Source organism: Sarcophilus harrisii, chromosome 2 (genome assembly GCF_902635505.1).
Source record: "Sarcophilus harrisii chromosome 2, mSarHar1.11, whole genome shotgun sequence".
NCBI lineage: Eukaryota > Metazoa > Chordata > Mammalia > Dasyuromorphia > Dasyuridae > Sarcophilus > Sarcophilus harrisii.
Genome location: NC_045427.1, coordinates 382,857,508 through 382,881,865, shown reverse-complemented (window position 1 = coordinate 382,881,865; position 24,358 = coordinate 382,857,508). Strand labels below are relative to the sequence as shown.

The following is a 24,358-nucleotide window of genomic DNA, read 5'->3' as shown; positions in this document are numbered from 1 at the left end:
CTGGGGAAGGATATGGGAAAGAGAAAAGACAATCAAACAACATCTAAATGACTTTGGAAAGTGTAAAGGTGGGGCATCTAATGGTCCTGGAGTCAGGAAAACTCACCTTCCTGAGTTCAAATCTGGCCTCAGAGACTTACTAGCTGTGTAATCCTGCACAAGTCACTTCACCCTGTTTGCCTCAGTTTCCTCAACTGTAAAATGAACTGGAGAAGAAAATGAAAAAATACTTCAGTGTCTTTGCCCAGAAAACAATAAATGTGATCACAAAGTGTAAGACGACTGAAAAACAACTAAACAACAACAAGCAGGAATTCTAATAGCTTTCATCTTATTTATGCACACTGATTTATGATTTAGTATTGGTTTATTTTCTTCAGATTCTTCTAGACTGGGAATGGGGGAGGGCAGAGACACCTAGAGAATAATGGAATTCATGACAGACAATAGCCCTGTTGCTCCAGCTCTCCCAGTCCACTGGATGTGACTCAGAACTCCCAGCTGCCCTGAAAATGACAGGCAATGTATCTGAAGCCTCAGCATCTGGGGTCAGAAAAGCAAAGGACTCCCACAAGGACAAGCAAATACATTTCTGGCCCTCCTCCTTCCCCAACTGCTCTCACATGAGTTTAAAACAACATCACTGGAACCAACCTTTCATGATAACAGGTAGGTCCACTGCCAACCCTATGTGGGGGGCCACAGTGGCTGGAAATTTCCACCTTGCAGTATCTCTGACCTCTGTCCCCTTTCTTCTATTCCCCCGTCTTTCCCCTAAATCAAAGTCCAATCACCTGGACTACTACAACTGGTCTCACAGACTCCAGGCTTTCACCCCTACCTTTTCCCAAACTATCCTGCCCAAGTGTCAGATAAATCTTACTGAACTAGAGCTTCCATCACATTGTTCCTCTACTACAACATCTTTAATGACTCTCTGGCTTACTGAATCAAGTCCAAACCCCTTCCCACAGTGTCCGTGCCTTCTATCTTTCCAGCCTTATTTCATGATAGTATTCCCTAGAACTGGCTCCATAAATGTCTGAGATTTGGTTCACAGAAGCCCCTCAACCTGGAATGCAACTCCTAATTGTGCCCATTCTTCACCAGCTCAAACATCACTTCCACTCCAGGAAGCTCTGTTCAACTCTTACAGTCAGAGCCAGTCTTCCAGTTTCACAAAGAATTTTGTAATTCAGAGGCATTTATTCTGCTCTGTTTACCACTGGAATTACTTAAGTTCATGGAATTTCCCCTTCAAGGTGTAAAGACCATGAGAGCAGGGATCATCTCACTCATTTTTTACTCTCCCTAGTGCAGCATCAGGGTACACTGGAAAAGGTATTGGTCCTGAAGTCAGAGAGATCCAGATCTTTCCTCTGATGCTTATTACTTATATGCTTTGGCCAAAACACTGACTCTCTCTGGGTCTCAGTTTCCTCATCTGTAAAATGAGAGGTTTTAGCCTCTGAACCTCTTTCAGGTTCCAGGACATAACACGGATGCCCTTATACACTTTAAAACATGGCTGCTGAATTTAATGGAATACCACAAAACACTCTGGCTATTTTCTACAGTCTGTACTGTGATGAGCGCTGGGAATAAATAATGAAACTGAAACTTTCTCTGCCCTCAAAGCTTTTACATCCTATCAGGGCAGACAACATGTAAATAACTCTATATACAAAATAAATAAAAGTTGAGGGAGAAGGTAGTGGGAATATCAGGGAAGAACTCGAATAGAAGACTGCTTGATAATACAGTGAACAGAGTACAGAACTCTTGTGGATTCTATTGTGTCAGAGAGGAGGACCTGAGTTCAAATGCTGCCTCAGACAATTAACAAGCAATGTGACTCTTGGTAAATTATATATAACTTTGCTCAGTATCAGTCTCCCCATTTATAAAACAGTAAGCATAATAGCACCTTCCTCAAAAGACTGTTGTGAGGATCAATTGAGATAACCTATAGTAAGTGCTTTCTAAAATTTAAAGTACTATACAAGTGCTAGCAATTATAGTAATTATTTTTAAAAGGTGGTACCTGAGTTGAATCATGGCAGGTAGATTTCCTTCTCAACAAAACCAAAGAATGGCTAAACAAATTATGGCCCATGAATGTAAATGGAACATTACTAGGCTTTAAGAAATGATGTGTGTGATGAATACAGAGAAACACGGGATCTATATCAACTGCTGTGGACAGAAGGCAACAAAGCCAAGAAAACAATAAACACGGTAACTATAATGTAAGTGGGAAGAACAATGACACACCAATAAATCAAAAGTAAATGTAACAAAATTATAAAGATCAAGCAAAATGCCAACGAAGAAATGAGAAGATGCCCTCCAACCTACTCTTTCTTGGAAATAGAAAGTCCATAGATGTGACATGTTTTCAAATTATTTTATTTTATTTATTAATGTATTGATTTTTTAAAATTGTGCAAATTCTCTCTCTCTAAAATATACTATTTTTTTTTTTTTAATATGGGATGGCTTTCTGGGAGATACAGGGAGAGGAATATTTAAGAAATAAAAGATATCAACAAAAACTTAGTTTAAAAAAATAAGGCACCAGGTAAAGAACCGTGGTATTCCCTAACACTGAATGTTTAGGTAATAGGGTAAGGCTAAGACACAGAGTTCATAATCTTAACTTGACACCTCCAGAACCCTTCTAAGTGGAAGCAGAGAAGGGAGTTGAAAAAAGATCTGGAGAGCCCAGCATTTAAAGTGCTTTCTCTCTAGTCACTGGAGAATTTCCACCCAAAGGATCTCTATCTCCTAAGCCTGCCTGTCACTGAACTCTCTCCTCTTCTCTTGTTCTCTATCTTCCCAATCTTTCCTATTTTTAAAAATGAGTTTCTACTGATGTATTTTGGGTTTTTTTTAAACACCAAATTTCCTTTAATAATCTCCCCCTCCATCCCCTTGTTACAGTCATCCCATAACAAAGAGTATTTTTAATACAAAGTGGGGGAGGGGAATCTGCATGATTGATCATAACATCAAAAGAATCTCAAAATAAATTCAATGCACCCTCCACCGCTACAAAAAGGTAGGGGGACATATTATCATCTCATCTTTTGAGCCAGGCTTGTTCTTCATCATTTCTTTCAAGCCTTTTCTAATATCCTCTCCACTCAATTTTAAAATAAGTTACCAGGGCTATAAATACAAATGGAAAATAACACCTGCCCACAAGAAGCTTATGTTCCACTGGGGGAGGAAGGGGGGGAGGGAGGTGATACAACATGCAAACAAGTAAATACAAAGAAAGTATGGATAAAATAATAAGTTAATTTCAAGAGAAGTCTTGTGTAGGAGATAGCACACTACCTCATCTTTAAAATGCTTCCCTATATAGTTCCTCTCATGTGCATCTTGCTGAACTAATTTAATGGGGAAGGGGGTTAAAAAAAAATACTGGAATGGGAATTGGGATATTGGGGTTCTTTTCCTAACTCTCCCCTTGGGTAACCTTGGGTAGCAACCTTGGGTAAATCATTTCTTAAATCACATCTCTCTGGGCCTCAATTTCCCCATTTGGAAAATGGAGGAGTTTGGATTTAGATGAACTCTAAGGTCCAATCTACTTTAACATGCTCTGTTCTACAGACTTCTGTAAAAGTAGACAGCTTTCCCTAGCCTTGTATTAATTTCCCTCCCAACGGCTGCAGAGTGATTGAGCAAAGAAAAACTGAACTCAGTGGGAAATGGGGGGAGGTCCTGGCTCAGGACAGCTGTTCAGTGAGTATAGCCCTACAGGGGCACAGGAGATCATGCCCTATAGTTCTAGGGAAATTACATAAACATCCTTCAAAGAAACAGAAGCCAAGTCCAAGAGTCTGTTTCCCTTCTTCCCCACCCTCTCTCTCCTTCCTTCTCCCTCCCCCCACTATCAGGTCCCATTAATAGTTCCTCCTCCCCACTCCCCTATTGTTTCCAGTATCCTCAGAAAGCTCGGAAAATACATGATTTCCTTCAGCACTGGACTCCTTCTCAGTCTTTCCTCCTTCCTTATCTGGCTGGCAGCCACTTAGGCTCCTCCTTTCCCTAACACAATGAAGAGCAGCACCCCAGTCTCCAGACACACACCCCATCCTTGTCAGTCCTTGTTAAGAGTATTATAGTGGACCACTCCTCAAAATCAGAGAAGAGTCAAGTCCTACCAAATGCAGTCTCATGCTTATATCCACATGAGCCCACTTCACACAACCTTGCAATCTCTCTCTCTCTCTCTCTCGTTCTCTCTCTCTCTCTCTTTCTTTCTCTCTCCCTTTCTGTCTTTTTCTTTCTCTCTCTGTCTTCTCTCTCTCCTTTCTCTGTCTCTGTCTCTTCTCTCTCTGTCTCTCTCCCTTTCTCTTTCAGTCTCTCTCTGCTTTCTCTCTTCTTTTTCCTCTCTCTCCCCCCCTCTCTCTTCTTTCTCTCTGTCTCTTTCCCTCTCTCTCTTTCAGTCTCTCTCTCCTCTTTCTCTGTCTCCCTGTCTATCTGTCTCTTTATCTCTGTCTCTCTCTTCTCAGAGACCAGTGGCATAGAAAAGGGAAAGATTCAGAATTCACTTTGTGCAAATCACTCTCCTTCAGTTTCCCCATCTTTCAAAAATTATACTAGATGATTTTCTTTCAAAGTTAACATTCCAGAAAGCTATTTTCTATTTTCCTCTGCTCATTAACAACTTTCTCTGTTCCAAACTGGCACACCTGTCTCCTTTCTCACCTGCCTCTCAAATTATGTTCATCGTCGACTCTGTATTGTTGCTCCAAAGCATTCTCTCAATGTAGAATACCTACTTCATTCAACCTTCTTCCAAATCACCGGAATGGGAAATGGACCTGTGATGTTAACCACAATGCCTGCCCAGGGTAATTTAGTGCATATGTATCCAAGCCTTGATCCCAGACCTTCCTGGCTCCCAGGCCTGTACATCCAAGCTCAGCCGAAGCCCTCCCACCTCCAAGAAGTCTTTCTCTAAGCCCAGTGCTCATTCATTCCCTTCTCTGAGCTTCTCCAATAGCACTTAGGATCTGTACCATTCATTTCAGAACTTTCACAGCATATACTGTCCTATTTTATCACTTTAGACTCATCTCCACCATACTAACAGAACATCAAATTTCATGTCTTATCATTGCTCTGGGTATTTGAGAATGCTTAGTACGTACTAGGTATCTAGGAAACAGTCAACTTCTTTCCCCCCTATTTTCCAAAATGTTTTTTTCTCAATTACATGTGAAAACAATTTTTAACATCTGTTTTTTAAAACTATTGAGCTCCAGATTCTCACCCTCCCTCCCCTCCTTGGCCCCCTCAACAACCAATTTGATATAGGTCACATTCAAAGCCCTCAAATTCTTAATGAACTTTGTACATAACACAGGAAGTCTTAAAATCTCAGAGCACAGAACATTAGAAAATATTATTAGAGCATAGAACATTATGAGCCTTAGAAATAACTTATTCCAGCTCCCCTTATTTTAGAGAAAATTGAGACACAAAGAAGATAATCTTAGACCTAGAAAAATCTTTAGGGGGGGGGGGGCAGGGCTGGCCCTGAAGTCAGGCCCTGTGTTAAAATTCTGCCTCAGACAATACTTCCTAGGTGTATGACTATGGCCAAGGCACTTAACTCCAATTACCTCTGGGGAAGAGGGGGACGGGAAAGGTCTTCAGAGATTCATCTAATTTAGTCCCTTCATTTTTAAATGAAAACTCTAAAGAGGGTTCAAGTGACTGGTCAAAGGTCATATAGTCATTTTTTTCTAGCAAGGTTGGCCCTGGATCCCAGGAGATTCCAAGTCCCATGACTTCCAGCCAAGGGCTTATTTTTTCTTCCTTCATGATTCATTTCTGTGAAGCTGGCAAAAGCTATGACTGTATCTAGGCAGATATTACTTAAAGGATGGTATATCAGCTATTCCTCCTCTAGGAGTAACTACCCTTAGAAAAAGGCTAGAATTTGTTTTCCCCCCTACCCTTATTACTTACCCCACCCAACCATCCCAGACACCAGCTCAGGGCAGATTCTTCCTTTATCCATCAAATCAAATCAAATCAAATCCAGTAAAGTTTTATTTAGTACTTACTCTGTGCCCAGGGTACTGTGGAGAAGACTAATAATCCTGTAAACAAGTTCTCTGCCCTCTGGACTAGGATTGGGTTAAAAAGCTATAGTTGTATAAAGAAACCACAGCATCATACAGAGATTAGCCCTGTGCCTGGAACACAGTGGGTACTGAATCAAGGTTTATTGCCTTAATCATTTATTTCAAGATAGAAAGACAAGGAAAAGTTCAAGACAACAATGGATGCCATCAGAGGGCCATAACTGATGATCCAGTAGAAGACAGTCTGTTAGTCTATGTTGAAAAACTTGGTAACCCTGAACAATATACTAACCAATCATGGTTCCAGAGGACCAGTGATGGAGAACGTGAGAGGGTGACAGATTCAAGGTTCAGAAGAAGGTACATTTTTTGGACAGTGCAATATGAATTTCTTTCTTTTTTATTTACAATAGGAGTGATTGGTAAGAAAACAAATGCTTATTGATTGAAAAGAATGTTTAAAAAAATGTAAAGGAGATAGCTTAGGTGCCACTCATATGTCACAGAAAAAGAAAAATCACATTAGGCTGGAGAAGTCAAGAAATAATCCAAAGACAGAGTGGAAACTCAAGGGGATGGATTTCAGTCTGCAGGCTTATATGGTAGACTGTTCTCAGAAGCCTGGCACCTCACAGTTCTGTGACAAACAAGCAACAGGGCTAAGAGTGCCTTTAGAGATCACCAAGGGTAAGACAAACTCTAATTTTAAAAGGAAAAAAAATAACCTGGTTGGAGGGATCAGATGCCAAGGGCTGAGACCTGAAAATCTGGCAGGAGGGGAACTGGGAAATGGCCAGCTGTGGGCCTCGGCCATGGAATGCTGCTTCAGGTGGCTCCTGGCTTGATTTTCTGGGTGTATACAAGCTAAGGCCCCTCGGGCCCAATGGCACAAGGTCCAAGAAGAAGCAAGTTAAGCAGGTGAGGAGCTGGTACTGCTGGGTCAAAAATGCCACACCTGAAACCCACATGGGCCTGGAGGAAAAAAACATGGCTAAGTTACCAAGCAGGCTCTCTCACTTTTCACTTGGGCTCCTCCCAAAGTGAGATACACCCGGGGCAGGGCCACGCCACCTGATCTGGAAGTGGCAAGTGGCAAGTTCTGAATGGGTCCCATGACTGAGCAAGCCCATGTTCTCATTAAAAGCCACATGTCCAGGACCCAAGAAAAGGATAAAAGGGGCAAAGAAGGGGGAATTGTAAATGGGGACGTCTCTTTTAGAGGTGGCTTTCAGTGCCATAGAAAGAACATTAGCATGTATTGGTCTACCTGGGGGAGGGAGTGAGGGGAAGGAGGGAAAAATTTGGAACAGAAGGTTTTCCAAGGTCAATGTAGAAAAATTACCCATGCACATGTTTTGTAAATAAAAAGTTTTAATTAAAAACAAAAACAAAAACATTAGACCAGAAGTCAAGAGACCTGAGTCCTAATCCTGGCTCTCCTTTAAGCCAGAAATGGGACAAGTCATTTCCTCCTGACTTCAATCTCCTCCACTAGAAAATTAAGGGATGATCTCAAAGGAACCGACATCAGTTTCTGATGTCTGTTCAGAGTGCTACTAAACTGAACATCATTTCACAAAGATCTCCCAACCAAGAGATTCTTCTCCATTCTCTTTCTCTTCTAAGAAATCTGGCCTCAGCGACAAGATGCTTGAAATCTAGTGCAGATTCGCTCATGTATTTGCTATGTAATTTCATTGAATATTTCTGGGCCTCTCTACCAAAAGGAATTAGACCTCCTGATTTAACATTACTGTGTATGCTATTCCCTTCTTTAAAAACCTTTAACCCTGCCCTACTGCCAACAGAATAAAATTTTCTATCCTGGCACTCGATGCTCTCCACAGTCAGGTTTCAATTTATTTCCATCTACAACTAGGTGTTTACCAAGCCTCTCCTTCATCTAAACTAATCCAGTCTGTGTTTTCCCAAAAAGCCACATTCATCCCCATCTGTAAAATGTCCTTTTTCATTTCTCCTTTCCATGTTCCCAGGACCTAGATCAGATCTTATTTCAATACAACAAATATTTTATTAAATGCCTATTATATGCTATGTATTATATTGGACAATGAGGACATAAAGATGAAAAACTCTTAAAAGAAACTTATAATATTACAAATATGAATAAGAGAAATACTCAGCTCTAATATATAAAAGAAGAGCAGATTCAAACACAGTACTATGATATGTTTAAGTGAGTCATTTCTTATAATTGGGGGTTATCAGGGGAGTCATCATGGAAGACATAGCACTAGCGATGAACTTACCTTGGAGTAAAGACTTATCTTCCTGAGTTCAAAGTTGACCTCTGACACCTACTATATGTGTGACGTTGGGCCTGTCATTTAACCCTGTCTGTCTCAGTTTCCTCCTCTGTAAAATGAGCTGGAGAAAGAAATAGCAAACTCTCCAGTATTTTTGCCAAGAAAACCCCAAATGTGGTCACAAAGGATTGGACACACTGAAAAATATGAACAAAGTCCACATATAAACAATGAAATATAGACAGGGCAACTGTGATGGATTTGGCTCTTTTCAACAATGTAATGATTCAAGCAGTCCCAATAGACTTGAGACAGAAGGTGCCATCCACATCCAGAGAAAGAACTATGGAGACTGAATGTGGATCAAAGCATGGTATTTATTTTTCCCTTGTTGTTTGTTTTCTTGTTTGTTTGGTTTTTTTCTTTCTCTTGCTTTTTTCCCTTTTGGTCTAGTTTTTCTTGCACAGCACGACAAACATGGAAGTACATTTGGAAGAGCTGCACATGTTTAATCTATATTGGACTGTTTGCTGTCTTGGGAAGGGAAGAGTTGAGGGAGGGAAGGAGAAAAATTTGGGAACACAAAGTTTTGCAAAGGGGAATGTTGAAAACTACCTTTGTATGTATTTGGGGAAAAAATACTATTTAAAAAAAGAATATAGATAGGAAAGAGCTTCATGAGAATCAAGCATAGGAGAATCAAAGCATTTGTCCCACTTTGGCTGGAATGTAGAATATACAAACATAAGTCATAGGTAATAGGGTTCCTTAAAGGGTCTGAATTCAAGCGAAGAGGCCCTCAAATGGAAGAATAGGATCTGATTCTATGAGCAACAACACTTTTATTAAAATCTCTGAGTAAGAGAATGGACACATGTTGCGAAGATCACAGATTTAAAAGTTTAAGCAAGCTTTAGAAGTTGGTCAAAACCTCATTTTACAAGTTAGGAGACTGAGGCCCATAAAGGTAAAGTGAAAAAAATTAAAATTAAAAAAAAAATTCAAGCAAAAAAAAAAAATTGTGTGTGTGTGTGTGTGTGTGTGTATGTACATTTTGACCAACTCAGAGCTAAACAGAGCCTGGAAAAAAGAAGACGGAAAGTTCCTTAGAAAGTGCCCAGTCCACTCCTTTTTCATTTTACAGATGAGTAGACAGCCCCAGAAAGAGGAAGTGAGCTGCCTAAGGTCACACAATGAATTAATGGCACAATTAAGACTAAAAGCCATGTCTCCTAACTCTCAAGCCAACACTTCTTCCATAACGCCTTCTATTTCCCAATTCAATTCCTAGGGAGCACACAAAGGAATTTAACAAATAACTTTCAGATGATCTGCCAGGAGGGAGAAACCTAAGGGGGAGAAACAGGGCCTACAGGTCAACGAATGAACACTGTCAGATGAGGGGCACAGCGGTGATATAGTAGAGAGATTCAGAATCTGAAACCTTGGACTCAGACATCTCTAACAGTATGAACCTTGGGAGATTATCTCTTTAACCTCCCTTGCTTTAATTTCCTCATCTATAAAATGGGAAGAATACAATTTACACAACTTATCCCAAAATACTTGAAGAAATTACTTGTAAACTAAAACTTATATAAATGTGAACTGTTGTTGTAAACACATTACAAGGCTTTCAGCAAACAAAGGTCTTTCCAACCCACATGTTTGCAAAAAACGTTCTACCCAATTTGACTGCAAGTGGTGTCAAACTGAAAAGGGGGGGGAGGCCAATATAGATTTAGAAAACCATGAATTAACATTATTTATGTTGTAGTTTTACTTTGTCAAACACTTCTCAATCCTATTTCTTCTGGTTCCAGCAGCATTCTAGAGTTTTGCAGGGTCCAAATTTGACACCTCTACTCCAAATGTTCTTGACCACAGGCGGCACTGGACCAATTGTCTCAAGGATTAGAACTCTACAGAGCCTGTGCTAAAATACAACCAATGCAAAAAAGAAGGGTTAACCAACTATACTCCAAACAGAGAGGATGAAAAACCCATATTTCCCTGCTCATGCTGGAGTGAGGAGCCTATCAAGGATACAGGGTCATAGAGTTAGAATTTTAAGGGATCTGAGAAGACTCGGGTATCCCTGAATGTCCTTTTTCATCCTTATGAACTGAAACTTAGAACTAGGAGCAGCCTTCAGGATCATCTAATCCAAACCCCTCATTTTACAGATAAAGAAATTGAGATTCGGGAAAGTTACATGACTAAGGTCATTCAAGTAGGATTGAGACAATCAGTTTGAATGCAGGTTTTCTGTTTAAGTGTGTCAAGTCTTCCTGATTCCAAAGAAGCTTAATACTAGGTCTCAAGGTCAGGAAGACCTGAGTTCAAATTCAATCTTAGAGATTCACTAGTCAATTAACCTCTTTGTGCCTTATGGCAAATCATTCAAATCATTCCAATATCTTTGCCAAGAAAATTCCACATGGAATCACCAAAATTCAGCTAAGACTAAGTGACTAATTTCTGATTCCAAGCCCAGACCTCCTTCCATCATACCTCATCCTCAGACCAAAGTAGTAGCTTATTGTCTACATGTAGTAGCAGTTCAAGTTATAAACAGGAAAGAGACATCTGATTGGATGGCATTTGGGAAAGTTTGATTGCAAGATCCTTTATGTCTCAAATGGGAAAAGAGGAAAGGAGTAAGCATTTATGTGATACCTATTACATGCCATACACTACACTAAGCACTTTTACAAATATTTTTTCATTCGATAGTCACAATAAAGTAAGTGATGTTATATTTCCCATTTTACAGATGAGGAAATTGAGGCAAACAAAGACTTAACAGGGTCAAAGAGCTAATGAGTATCTAAGGGCAATTTTGAACTCAGGTCTTCCTGACTCCAGACTCAGCACTCTCTCTATTGCAATATCATCTATCTCAAATGTATCTTTTTTTATACTATTATTATCTGGGGTCTCATTTTGTTTATCTGTAAAGTGAAGGAAAATTCTAGGTTTTATTTCATTTTAAAAAAAAAAGTGTAAAGGGTAGAGTCTAATGCAGGAGACAGAGGAGACTAGGGAACCAGAACTTATTAAGCATTTGCTATGTGGCAAGCACCATGCTAAGTGCTTGACAAATATTATCTCATTTGATCTTATTACTCTTGAGATGCTGCCTCTTGAAAGCCACACCTGACATACTAGACATCTCACACTTATTCTCGCTTTGCTTTTTCTTTTACCTATGGCATCTAGGAACATACCAAAAGGCCCTCTGGCCAAAGACCGACAATCTGCAAGGAATTATTCTACCTCCCAGAACGTAATAATAATAATAATAGCCAGCATTTACATAGCACTTCCAGGTCCTGAAAGTATTCTACATGTGGTAACTCATTTTTTCTTCCCAACAATCCTCGGTGCTATTATTACTTTCATTTTACCGATGAGGAACCTGAAGCAGAGAGCAGTCCACGTCTCAAGTCCAGAGTTCTGTCCATAAGACCACCTAGAATCTGTGTAGCCTACAACAAGATTTCCAACAATTCCATCCAATATTTAATTAGTAAGCACTATCCTGCGCCAGGAACTTGGCTAAGAGCTGGAAATACAGTCAGTAAAAAGCCAGTCCCTGTCCTCAGTGAGGTTACAGTCTGGAGAAGGAGACAACTCACAAAAGGAGGTAGAGGGAAGAGGGTGAGGATGGGGCACTGGAGAGATCCTGGGAAATGAGCATCTGGCTCCAGCAGAAACCAGAAAGGGCAGCAGATGCCGAGTGGAGGGAGCTGAAGTCCAGTTTCTGCACTCTATAAAAGAAGGCATTGGGAGGAGTTTAGTACTCCACCCTCCAGCCCTCCAATCAGAGGGGAGAGGAGGCAGAGAGAGCTGGTGTCAATCAAGGCTTAAATTAGCAGCCTAGTGGTGAGTTTAAAACTGAGCTTATTCCTTCATTTTCAGCCCCCTTCATCTTCAACCTTTTAAATGCTAAGCAACCTTAAGAAGGAAAATTTTGCCTCAAAGAGCAGCCGACTTCAACCCTTAAACATGGGTTTTCAATTGAGGTGGAACATTCATATCCTAGGACCATATCCAACCCATAACTATAGATACTCCAATGGGTAGAGCCCTGTGTGAACCTGGGCATACTTGCCTCAGTTTCTTCAACTATAAAATAAAGATGATAATAATAGCACCAATTTGTGTCAAGAGGATCAAGTGAGATAATTTTTGCACAGCATTTAGCCTGGCATATAGTTTTAAAGCTAGAAAGAGCAGATTTAATTTAATCTATTGTACAGACCATGCAACTGAAACCCAAATACAGAACACCTTGTTCTGATTTACCCAAGGTCGGGTACTGTTATATAGACCAAGAGCTCACATTGGCATTGACAAGGATGCAGCCCCCTTAAGCAGCTCCCTTCAGAGAACAGGGGTGTTTGAGGTTGCTAGAATATGTCTCTGAGCTACAAGTGGCTGATCTATTTTCTTGGCTAAGCAGAGTTTCTATTCTTTAACTGGCTCTTTTATCAGCAGCAAAATGGGTGTAACAATTACAAACCAAGAGTCAGGTAATATCTCTCTTCCAGCTCGCTGCTAATCTGAAGATAGGAAGATAGGTGTCCTCAGAAAAAGATGACCTGGAGAACTCTTGTTTACAAAATCATTAGCTATCCAAGGATCTGGATCACTGAAGATGCAGATTGACTTACTCTTACTACATCCTAACATTTCTGCAAATGTTTGTTTTGTTAACTGCGCTGATAATCAAAGTATTCAAATACTTTCCTTATCCTCTTTTCCAAAGATCCAAGAATATACTGAACCTCGCCAAAGCTCCTATAATGGAAGGGAGTAGGAGTAGGAAAGGACACCTGGCTATTTCTCCACACAGGAGACACCACAAGGAATTCTGAACAACATGACCCTGTTTTCAAAGTACAAAGACAAGTTCCAGTCACCCAAGCAAGTCATCTCAATTGTCAGAGTCTCAGTTTCCCACAGGATATAGTCTTTCCACAGATACAGATTACATATCTCTGCACTCCCTCCACTTCCCATATCCCCATTTCCTCAGCCCTTAGTAGAGCTATCTTCATGAGTTACAGTGGACCAAAAGACATTTTGGTTGATGATGGTCAACTTGTCAGGGAAGATCCTATGCAAACTTAATTCAGATGACAAAATCAGTCCTTCATCAGGTCTATACTGGGAGCCTCTCCAGCTTGGTAGAATTTCCTGAGCTTGAGCTTGAGAACTCAGTGTCACCTCTGGGACAAAATAAAACAAGAAGATAAGGTTTGTGAGGAGGTTCCTCATGTGAAAATGGAAAGAATATAGTATTTGGCATAAGATACATATAAGGACAAAAAGCAAAATGCCCTCTTCCCCCCCAAAAAAGGAACAATTGTTACTAACACTTCCAAAGGGAACTGTTATTCTGGATCCAACTTAGATTCAGCCCAATACTAACCTGGGGGTTACAAAGATTTTTAAATGACACAGTCCCTTGTCATCAAGGATCTTACAGCCCAATTACAGACAAAAGTATAATGCAAAGCAAGGCATAATAGTTAAAAGAAAAAATTCTGGAAAAGCACTGAAGGAAATTCTGAGGAGGAAGAAAATACTTTGAGATAGTAGAATCAAGGAAGAGTTCAAAAAGGAGTTGACATTTGAATGGAGCCTTCAGGGAAGAGACAGATTCTCAGAGTTAAGGAAATACCTTCCAGGTATGGAGAATGGCCAGCATTATTATACAGAGGAGAAGATGGCATATCAAGTTCAAAGAGCAGCTAATAGTCCAGTTCAGCTAAAATGATGAGTGTGTAATGGAGAGCAACATGAAATCAGGCTGGAAAGGAAGGCTGAAACCAGATAGTGGAAGACCTGAAGTATCAACCTAAGGAGTCTATATTTTATCCTAAGGGCAACAGGATGCCACTGAAAGTTCAAGTCAAGAAATGATGAGATCAGATCTATACATTAAAAAGATTTTTATCAATTGTATAAAAGATGGACTAGAGACAGTTAGAAAGTTATTACAATAGTTCAAGAAAGAGTTGATGAGAGCTTAATTAAAGGTGGCAAAAAAAGGACAAATTCAAGAGATTTGGAGAAGGTAACACTGTAAAGGACTTGGCAACTGATTTGGACTGAGGGACAAGGAAGGGTCAAAGAAATACCAGCTTTTCCAGTTTCCATAAATGGAAAATGGTGGTGCCATCAAAATAAATCTCAATGTTAGAAGTTAGGGCAGCCTTAGGAGGAAATGATGAAGGGTTGAGTTTTCCACTTGCTGAGACTGATGTGCCAAGCAGAGCATCCAGGTGGTGATACCCAGAAAGCAGCTGGAGATGCAGAACTCAAGGCAAAAGGAGATTAAGGCCATTGGATAATACAAATTTAGGAGTCATGTGCATAGAGATGATCATTTAAATCCATGGGATCTGATGAGATCACTACAGGAGAAAATATGGAGGGCTTGCAGGACAGAACCTTAGGAGTGCTCACACTTAGGAGACAAGAAGAGGACTGCCCAATAAAGGAGTAGTCAGACCCGGAGAAGAAGAGCAGTGTCACAAAAGTCTGAGAAAGAGATAGACAGAAGGAGATGGTGAAGGTGTCAAACGCTGTTAAGTTTAACATTCATCCTTGGGGGCAGAGACCAAGTTTGATTTCTTCTCTTTACCTCCAGCAAGGAACATAAGGCTTTACACTTAGTGGGCGCTTAATATATGCTTATGGAATTGAACTAAATTCATTCCAAGTGGTCTTCTTAACCCCACGCCGAAGAGCAAACAGTCCGGCGCCCGGACCCCTAGTTAAGGGTCACTGAAGCCTAATAGGGTGTTCAATGAGGCCTGGACCTTTTTTCCTTTCCCGACCTTCACTTCCAAAAAACAAACCAAAAGCAAACAAAACCCAGCTCTCATAAAAGGGGAATACATTTCCCAAGTGTTCTGAAGGGAGGAGGAGATTGGGGAGCAGAACGCACACTGTCTTCCCAAGAGGAAAAGGCCATTGGGGGGAAAACCGGTTGGGCCGCATTGCCATAGGAGCCCATTCCCTTTCCACGAAGCTGGGACACACAAGACAAAAGTTTTCCCTGTTCTGGAGAGGAGGCTAAGGGGGGGTGGGAGTGGGGGACGGAGAGGGGGTAAGGGGAGGGAGGCCGGGGGGTGGGGGGTGGGGGGAAATTCCTCGCAAGTGACATTATCTGTGACCTCCAGCTGCCGCTGCCCCGGCCCGGCACCTCGCTCCCCCTCGCCCCCCCTTCCCGGGGGAGCTCCGTTCCCGGGGGGCTCCCTCCCCTTTGTCTCCAGCCCCCCTCCCCCTTTCCCCGCCCGAGGCCCGGCGCTCCCTCCCGGGGCCCGGTATTGGGCCCCTCCCGGCTGGGTCACACCGGAGCCCAGGGCTCCCGGCCGGCGGAGTCGACTGGCGCTCCGGTTGCGCGGCCTGCACGGTTCTCCAGCCCAACGGAAGAAGGGAGGGATCCCCGGGCCCCCCGACCCGGGCCCCCCGGCTGCGGCTCGCGTCTTACCTGCTGCTGTGGCGAGCTCCGGGCGCGCCGGGAGAGGACGCAGACAGCTGCGGCCGCTGCTCCCCGCGCCCCTGCGCCGCGTCCTCAGGAGCCGGGGGCCGCGCACACCCCAGCTGGAGCCCGAGCCCTGGGCCGGGCCCAGGCCCCCCGCCCCCGCCGCGGGGAACCCTTCCCCGACAGCGCCGCGCCAGCGCCGCCGCCACCGCCTCCTCCAGCCCGCCCTCCTTCCTTCCTTCCTCCTTCCCGGTGCCCGGCCCCGGCCCCTCGGCAGGGCACCCCTGGCGGGGCCGGGAAGTTTTCCCGGGCTCGAACGGCGGGGTCCCGCGGCCGCCGGTCCCGGGGGGCTAGCTCCTCGGGGTTCTCACACACAATGGGGCGCACGCGGAGCGCCGGGAGACTCTCCCCGCCTTCCCTCGGAAAAGCCCCCCTACCTCGCCACGAACGCGCCCTGGTTCTGGGCTCGCGGGCGGATCCGCGGGTCTCCCGAGGTTTCAGCCCCGATTCTGCAGGGAGGCTCCGACCCCGGGCCCAGCAGGATTCCGGAATCTCCTACCGGATTTTCTGACTCCAAAGGCGGATTCTTCGCTGTTTTGTGGTGCTGCGCGAACACGTGATGCTCGGGTCTGCCTTTGACCCCTGTCTGGGGGCGGATTTGGGGAGGGGAGGGGAGTAAAGGGGTGGGGAGCATGGGAGGGAAAGGGGGAGGGGGGCGCTTGTCAGATGTGGGACCAGGGCGATGGCCGGGGCCAAGGACAGGCTGGGGCCGGAGTAACCGCTGACCCGGGAAAAGACAACCCGAGTTTTTAGCAAACGAACAAGTTATTTCGGGTCAAAGCAAGCTTATCAGCGGAAGACCGTTCTGGAAAAGCCAGAAAGGGGATCCACAGGGAATGAAGTCGAACAAAGACCATTAGTCCCAGTGTTGGAGGGAAGGTTTTTAAATGGAGTGGGAGCCGCAAATAGAAGGGCTGCAGAGGGGAAAGTTAGAGCCCAAGGGAAAGGTGCAAGAGAAAGGGTGAAATTAGCATATAAAGACCGAGGGAAAAGCCTGGAGGGAAAGAAAGGGAAGGTTTTCACAGGAAGCCCGGTTGGACTGGCCCAAGGTGGGAAAAGCAGAGTGGCAGCTGACCCAGCCCAGAGCAGAGCAACATCTCTCAAAAATAAATGCACAGCATCGGCGGCTTCTGGAATCTGTTCTAGACTCCACCAAATGCGTGTGTGATTCCGGGCACCTCTCTCCGGTCTGGAGACAGTGCTTCAGAAATGGAATAAGAAATAAATACTAAACATGCCCAGTTCTCCAATCAGTTTTCCAGTGAAGTAGTTGTGAGCTGATACATGACATTCAGTCTCTTGAACTTTCACCCTTCTGTGATTGAATGGGTGATCCCACTCTCTCAGAGTAGGTAAGAGCCTAACACCATACAGCATGCAATAAACTTTCAATTAGTGTTAAGGATTGTACGGGGAGATCCACAAATCAGGAAAGGGCTGGAATCTGTGACTTCCAAAGTTTCTACCATTTCCGATATTCTAAATTTCATTTTATTGTTCCAGTCTGTTGAGATCATTTTCAATCCCAGCTCGGCCATCCTTCTGTGTTCATTACCCTTCCCAATTTTGAGTTGTCACTAGACAACTGTATTTGAATTCTGAATCTGCTGCCCATTAGATTAGAAGGTCCTTGAAGGCAGGGAAATTGTTTTACCTCTTTTTGTATCTCTGTCACTTAGCACAGAGACTGGCACATAGATGTTTAATACATGCTTATTAAATTGAATTTACTACCTGTATGATCTTGGACAAGTCACTTAATTTCTCTGTCTCAGTTTCTTCATCTGGTATATGGGAAGAGTTGGATTAAATAATGTACCTGTAAGGTCCCTTCCAAAATTTAAATCTAGGATCCTGTTATCTGAAAATCTGATAAGCATATCATTTCTCCAGTCCCTGATTAAAAAAAAAAAAAAATGTTGAATAGGTCACCACAGAATCCTATAGCTCCCAGCTGAAACGTCTCTCTACATTTCCAGCAATTAATTAGCACTTTTAGGAGGGAGGGAGAGTCATTAAGCTATCTATGAACCCATCTAACTATGTAACCACTCAGTTCATATCCTTCTATCTTATCTGCAAGGACACTTTAAACTGAAAAAGAAAGGGAAAGAAGATTGCTTGTGCATGTATATCCACCGTGCTCAAGCAGCAACAACATAGAAAAGATAGAAGGCAAGGTATCCAGAAATTCACAGGAAAAAAAAAAAACGATAAAGAAGCCAAAAGAAAAATATCCAAGGGTACTGAAAGTACTGAGGAACATGATTGCTAAGCTGTCAGTAATTTTTTAAAAAATTCTGAAGAACAGGAAGGAAGCTACAAAATTGAAGAAGGCCAAATATCTCAATTAAAAAAGAAGATAATGGAGTGTTCAAATTGGAGGCTCATCAATTTGACTGATTCCAAGCTAAATGCTAGATCATGTTATTAAAAGAATGTTTTCAGAATATCCTATTTTTTAATGATCAAAAATGTTATAAATGACATGTCATGACATCCAAGATTCATGCAAGACTTTTTTAAAAAAAAAACAAACATTTCAATTGATCAATGATGGACAGAAGCAGCTACACCCAAAGGGGAAAAAAAAAAAAACACTGGGAAATGAATGTAAACTGTTTGCATTTTTGTTTTTCTTCCCGGGTTACTTCTACCTTCTGAATCCAATTCTCCCTGTGCAACAAGAAAACTGTTTGGATCTGCACACATACATTGTATCTAGGATATACTAGGACATATTCAACATATATAGTACTGCTTGCCATCTAGGGGAGGGGAGGGTGGGAGGGAAAAATCGGAACAGAAGTGAGTGCAAGGGATAATGTTGTAAAAAAAATTACCCAGGCATGGATTCTGTTAATAAAAAGTTACTATAAAAAAAAAAAAAAAAAAAAAAAAAAAAAAAAAAACAAGGTTACTTGACTGTCCAGTGTGCAACTTTAAAAAAATGTCTCTAAAAGAATGACAAAAAAAAAAAAAGAATGACTTAGACCATTCCACCAAAACTGCTCTCTCTCAAGTTGCCAAATCCAATGATCTTTTTTTTTCAATCCTCATTCTCCTTGACTTTCTTTGATCTTTCACACTGTTTTATTACACTTTCTTCCTTGATACTCTCTTCTCTGTAGATTTTCAGGACACTATTCTCTTCTGATTCTACTTATTTAATTGCTCCTTCTAAGTTTTCTTTGCTGGATCCTTCTCCAGATGATACTGTCTAACTACAGTGTCCCTTAGGATTTGGGCCTTCTTCTTTTCTCCCTTTATACTATTTCACTTGGTGATCTTATCTCCATCACTTTTAATCACCATTTCTCTACTGATGATTCTTAAATTGGTCTATCCTGCCCCAAACTCTCCACTGACCTCCAATCTCACATCTCCAACTACCTTTCAGACATCTTAAATGGATGCCCAGTAGACATCTAAAACAGAACTTATCTTTCTGTCTAAACCTTCCCTGACTCTCCTACCTTCGCTATTAATGTAAAGGGCACCCCTAGCATCCCAATCTCTCAGACTCCCAATCTAGAAGTCATCCTTGATTCCTCCTAAAATCTCAACCCTCCACTTCTAATAAGTTGCCAAGGCCTGTTGACTTCACCTTAATATCAACCTTTTCTCTGACACTGGGACCAGTCTGGTGTAAGCTTTCATCACCATTTGCCTTCACTATTGCAATGACTCTGCTGGAGAATCTGCCTGCCTCAAGTCACTCCCTATTTCAATACATCTTCCATTCATAAAATGAAATTCCTAAAGTGCACTCTGACCATATCACCCCCTAGTCAATACACTTCAGGGACTCCCTCTTGTCTCTCTTCAACAAATACAAAATGATCTGCTTGGAATTCAAAGCCTTTCACCATCTGTTCTTTTCTCACCTTTCCAGACTTCTAGACTTAATATTAAGGTATAACTCTTACCTCTTGACATTCACAAGGTAAAGATGAGTTATTTGAATTCCCAAAGCAAAAGGAATGCAGTTAGTATTATTACTTAATACAGTAATGCCTCATTAATTCAGACCCTACTCATTAGCTGATTAGAATGGTGGCAGGACTAAAGTTTGTCTTTATGCTATTATAGGTTTAGAAGAAAAAGACTACCTAGGAACTAATAGTTCAAACGAGGTTAGGGAAATATTTAACTTACTTAAGAGACAAACTATTTTAAAGGGATTCTGACTCTATTAATCAGAAAAATTACCGATAAGTTCTTAAAGTAGGCACCAAATTATAGAATGTCAGTATTGGAAGGGACCTCAAAGGCCATCTAGTCCAATTTATACCTTAAGGATTCTCTCTACAACATATCCAGCAAGTGCTCACTCAGACTTTGAAGATCTCTATAAGGCACCCATTAAAATGTAAACTTCTTGAAGGAAAAGACCAGCTTGTCTTTGTGTCCTCAGTTACTGACAAAAAGTACATACTTGATATTTCTTTGAAATGAATCAATTTGAACCCACATTTCCTGAAGCCTTACCCACTTTGGGAGAACTCTAGTAGTTAGGAAGTTTGCCTCTAATCCATTATCTTTCCCCATTCCTCCTAATTCTGCCTTTTGGAGATGAGCTTAGGAAATCTAATTCCTATCTTCCAGATGATAGATCTTCAAATACTTGGTAAAAGGCATCATTTCCCCTTCAAGTTTTCTCTTCCCCCATGTTGTATTTGAGAAACTGATATTTTTGAATTAAATTTAAGACCTCACACTTCCACCTATTTTATCTTCTCTTGGTACTTTATGGCATGATCTAAAGACCCTTCAACTATTTGGTTATCTTTCTCAGAAAGATCTTCAGTTTGTCATTATCTATCTGAACAGAATACGTCAGATGTAGTCTGACCACTATACAGTAGGAGCATCTCCTCTCTAGTTTTGGGTTTCAAGCCTCCTCTAATGAAGTCCAAGATTGTTTTGGTTTTGTGGGCCACTATATCAGATTGTGGATCTATACTGACCCCACCCCTAGGTCTTTTTCAGATCAATTGTTCTATAGTCATGTTTCTCATATGTTGTACTGGTAAAATAAACCTACATTCATGCATATTTCATAATTTAACCCAACTCAATTGCAGTTAAGTAATGGATAGTTACTGGTCCTGGAAGCAGGAAAACTGAAGTTAAAATGTGACCTCAGACTAAACTAGCTATGTGACAAGATCACTTCACCTCTGTCTCCTCCAGTTTTCTCCACTGTAAAATGGGGATCATTTAACACCTATCTCTCAGGATTGTTGAGAAGATCAAATGATATATCTGTAAAAAGTGCTTAGCATAAGATGAATGGAAAAGATAATGAGGGGATGTGGAAGAACTTGGACACTAATGCATTATTGGTGGAGTTGTGAAATGATCCAACCATTCTGGAGAACAATTTGGAACTATGCTCAAAGGGCTATCAAATTGGGCATACCCTAGGAATCAGCAGTGTTACTACTGGGTCTGTATCCCAAAGAAATCAAAAAGGAGGGAAAAGGACCCACATGTGCAAAAATGTTTCTAGCAGCTAAATGGCTGAATAAGTTATAGTATGTGAAAGTAATGGAATATTATTGTTTTAAATGTTTAATTTGTTAGTGTTAGTGTTAGTTTTAGTTAGAAAATAAAGAACTTTCTTCTAAGATATCAGTTTATACAAATGTTAAATTTAAATTTAGAAAGACCTGGAAAGATTTGCATGAATTGTTGCTTAGCAAAACAAGCAAAACCAGGAATACATTGCACATAGTAACAGCAAAATTCAGTTTCTTCTGTTTTTTTCTCTCGTTGTTTTTCGCTTTTGTTCTGATTTTTCTTTCCCAACATGATTCATAAGGAAATGCATTTTTAAAAAAAGAAAGAAAGAAAGAAAAAGAAAAAAGAATGTACATGTATAACCAGAAAAAAAATTTTTAATAAATAAATGAAAGTGCTTAGGACAGTGCCTGACACATAGTGAATGCTTGATAAATGCTTATTTCCTTCTTTTATTCTAGCCTATCCAGATCACTTTGGATCCTACCTCTGTCATCCTATTTTAAACTATCATTCCTGGTTTTTTGTCATTTTCTATTTAGATAAACATACCATGTAAGAAATTTGTACAAATGGTAGGGGGGGAGGGAAGTTAAACAGCATGTAATACCAAAATAGCCAATCTGACAATCAACAACAACAACAACAACAAAAAAAAAAAACACTTATTAAGAGCTCGCTGTAGGCCACACTCTATACTAAACCCAGGAAATTCTGAGAAAAAGCAAACCCTCAGGGAGCTTACAATCTAATAAAGGAGATAAACAAACAAATATATATCAACAAGTTATATATAGGATAAATAGGAAATAATTAACAAAGAGAAGACACCATAATTAAGAGAGATTGAGAAAAGCTTCTTGCAGAAGACAATATTTTAGTTGAGACTTAAAGGAAGTTAGGGAAGACAGCAGGTCAAGATAAAGAAGGAAAACATTCCATGCAAGGCGGATTGTCAGAGAAAATGCCGGGAGCCAAAAGATAGAGTGTCTCATTCATGGGAACCATCCTGGAAGGTAGTACTATTATTTTCTCCATTTTACAGATGAGCATACTGAGGCAAATAAATAAATAAATAAATAAATGATGATTTATTCAGTCACACAACTAGTGTCTGCGGCCAAATTTGAACTCAGGTATTTCTGACTCCAGACTGGGTGTTCTGTATACTGTGCCAGTTGATCCAAAAAAGGATCCATGATTTCTTCAATATGGAGATTCTTAACGCCTTTTGTTTTCACATCACATTCATTATTGAGGGGAAAAGAAAATTTCCCATTGCACAAAAAAAAAAAAAAAAAAAAAAAGTTATGCAAAAATATCAGATAATAATAACAACATTCATGTTATCTCATTTGATCTTCACAAGTTGAGTACTATTATTATCTCCAGTTTACAGATAAGGAGACTGGATCTAAGAGCCCAGGGCACATAATTAGGGAACTTGAGGCAGCTAAAGTTGTATCTAAGACAAGATTTGAACTCCTCTTCTTCACTATAAGTTCAACACTACTTCTACTGTACCACCTAAATACAATGAATACATTTGATCTACTAGGTATGATCTTAGCCTCAAAGGGCCAAGAAGATATAAAATATATAATATATTGCATCCAATATTTTGTCCTAGTTCTTCCTATCCCTTTTGCAACCTGGCAAATAGTAAGCACTTAATAAATGCATAAGACAAAGCTATGTTTTATTATCTGTTTTGGGGGATCATAATAGTTAATTTTTTTTCTATTATAGAAAAAGCCTGCTTTCTCTTCTCCTCTCCCACTGAGAAAAAGAGATGATTTACATATTCCTCTGAAATCTTGGTCATCCCAGTTCTGATGGATCAGGCCATCCTCAGCAACGAGATCAACCAAATCATTTCTAATGGAGCAGTAATGAACTGAACTAGCTATGCCCAGAAAAATAACTATGGGAGATGACTAAAAACCATTACATCAAATTCCCAATCCCTATATTTATGCACACATGCATTTCTGATTTCCTTCACAAGCTAATTGTACAATAATTCAGAGTCTGATTCTTTTTGTACAGCAAAATAATGTTTTGGTCATGTATACTTATTGTGTATCTAAGTTATATTTTAATATATTTAACATCTACTGGTCATCCTGCCATTTAGGGGAGGGGGTGGGGGGGGGTAAGAGGTGAAAAATTGGAACAAGAGGTTTGGCAATTGTTAATGCTGTAAAGTTACCCATGTATATATCCTGTAAATAAAAGGCTATTAAATAAAAAAAAAAAAAATGAAATCTTGGTCATCACTGGTTTGTAATCACCTGGGGTTTTGCTCCCTTTTAATGATTTTTTCATTTGCATTTTTGTAGTCATTTCTTACATTTTTTTTCTTTTTCTTCTTTTTTTCTTTATTTCTTTTCTTTTCTTATCTTTTTTTTTGCTGAAGCAATTGGGGTTGCCAATTGTGACTTGCCCAGGGTCACCCAAAAAGCGTTAAGTGTCTGAGATCAAACTTGAACTCAGGTCAGGACTGGTGTTCTATCCACTGCACTACTTACTGCCCCAATGCTTACATTTTTCTTCTAAGTATATCAGTTTATACAAATTTTCCCATGTTTCTCTAAATTCTTTCAGAATCCTTCCTTCTTCACTATATCGCCTATAAAGGGTGGAGTGATTGATTCCAATGATTTTCCTATTGCTTAGAATAATTTTAAAAATTAGCATCAATCAACTACATTTCTAAAATATGACATTATAGGTATAGATATATACTATATATCTGTGGATTCTAAGCTCTGCAAAAGTTCTCCCCCCTAGGAGTGGGGGAAATTTTTATTTTATTTTTTTGATATTTCTTCTTTGGGACCAATCTTTATATTATTGCAACATTTAGTTTCAGTTATTTTGTGGTGGGT

The 24,358-nt window shown here is 40.7% G+C and overlaps 1 protein-coding gene across 4 annotated transcripts in view; it reads right to left on the bottom strand.

Annotated features, from left to right (window-relative positions):
* NDST1 (N-deacetylase and N-sulfotransferase 1) overlaps positions 1–16,536 on the bottom strand; it is a 58,820-nt gene extending 42,284 nt beyond the window's left edge. For 2 of the 4 annotated variants that reach the window (XM_031953527.1, XM_031953531.1), the window contains exon 1: positions 16,319–16,536. The gene's annotated coding sequence lies outside the window, so the exon portion shown is untranslated. Of the gene's footprint in view, positions 1–106; positions 136–15,887; positions 16,054–16,318 lie in introns of those variants that run through there. The other 2 variants (XM_031953528.1, XM_031953529.1) reach the window with 2 other exon arrangements.
* Positions 16,537–24,358: the final 7,822 nt, after the last annotated feature.